The following is a 1,237-nucleotide window of genomic DNA, read 5'->3' as shown; positions in this document are numbered from 1 at the left end:
TTATGAAAATTGGAAGGCCCTGCTTGGTTGCCCTGATTCCAAGAGAAATTTTGGTGATTTCTCCATCCTGGATTGTAGGTGTTACTATATGGATTATTCTGGTATAAGGCATTAACACTATCATTAGAAGTGCCCCCAGAGGTGTTGGGGCATTTTTCTATGACATGTCCAGGGGTCTGGCACCAAGCAAAAATCTTAACCAAATTGATTAATGATGACTCTCTAGGAACAATAGCCTCAATCCTCTTGATTAGGCTATCCAAATGGGCTTCCTGGGCTACTATCCCATCCACAAAATATCCTTTCCCTCCGATAGTTCTTTCACTCTCTTGGGTTGATGCCCACTCACAGGTTTTGTCAACTAAGTCAAGTAAGAATTCCCATGCCATTCCTTCATCTGTAAAGGATGTGAATCCTTTAGGGCACATAGACTCTATCATTTGTTTAGTTGGGTAATCAATACCCTCATAAATTATTTGACATAAATGCCATAAGTCTAGGCCATGGTGAGGGCATTCTTGGAGTAGATCCTTGAATCTTTCCATAAGTTTGGAAAAGGACTCACTAGTCTTTTGCCTAAACTAAATGATATCACTTCTAAGCTTATTGGTCTTGTGAGTTGGGAAAAACTTCTTAAGGAAGACAACTGTGAACTGTTCCCATAAGGTTATGGAATTTGTGGGTAACCCATACAACCACTTCTTAGCTTGATCTTTTAATGCAAAAGTGATAAACCTAAGCTTAACAGCATCACCCGAAAGCTGTTGGATCTTAATTAGAACACATACCTCTTCAAATTCCCTTAGAAATAGGTATGCATCCTCAGAGGTCAACCCATGAAAGTGGGGCAACATAGTGATGTATTGAGATTTGAGTTCAAAATTATTGCCCTGGGCTTGTGATAGAACTATGCAAGAAGGTTGGGCTATTCTAGCAGGGTAGAACCTATCTTTTAGAGATTTAGGTGAAGGGTTTTGATGTTGGTCTCCCATATTAAAAGGTTTTAAAGAGAGCAAACGTATAGGGTTACTACTTGTTGGATCTCTTCTTTCTAACCGATTCTCAGTATTACGTACCCACCTAACACTCATGCAACAGAAAACTACCCACAACTAGAGTAAGACAAGCACAAAAGAATGGATAGCAAAAAAAACTTTTATGATTTTTTTGGCTTTTTGGGAGCTTACCGGTAGGGATCTGGGGTTTCTCAAGTCAATTCCTGAGGTATTGCTATAGG

At 39.5% G+C, this 1,237-nt stretch overlaps 1 non-coding gene across 1 annotated transcript; it reads left to right on the top strand.

Annotated features, from left to right (window-relative positions):
• Window positions 1-498: 498 nt before the first annotated feature.
• Window positions 499-605, top strand: LOC122070392. Its single transcript, XR_006137753.1, has one exon. It is a non-coding gene; the product is annotated as a small nucleolar RNA R71 (small nucleolar RNA).
• The last annotated feature ends 632 nt before the right edge of the window (window positions 606-1,237 follow it).

Source organism: Macadamia integrifolia, unplaced genomic scaffold, assembly GCF_013358625.1.
Source record: "Macadamia integrifolia cultivar HAES 741 unplaced genomic scaffold, SCU_Mint_v3 scaffold900, whole genome shotgun sequence".
Lineage (NCBI taxonomy): Eukaryota > Viridiplantae > Streptophyta > Magnoliopsida > Proteales > Proteaceae > Macadamia > Macadamia integrifolia.
Note: the sequence above shows the minus strand (reverse complement) of the source record. Positions and strands in the feature narration are given on the sequence as shown.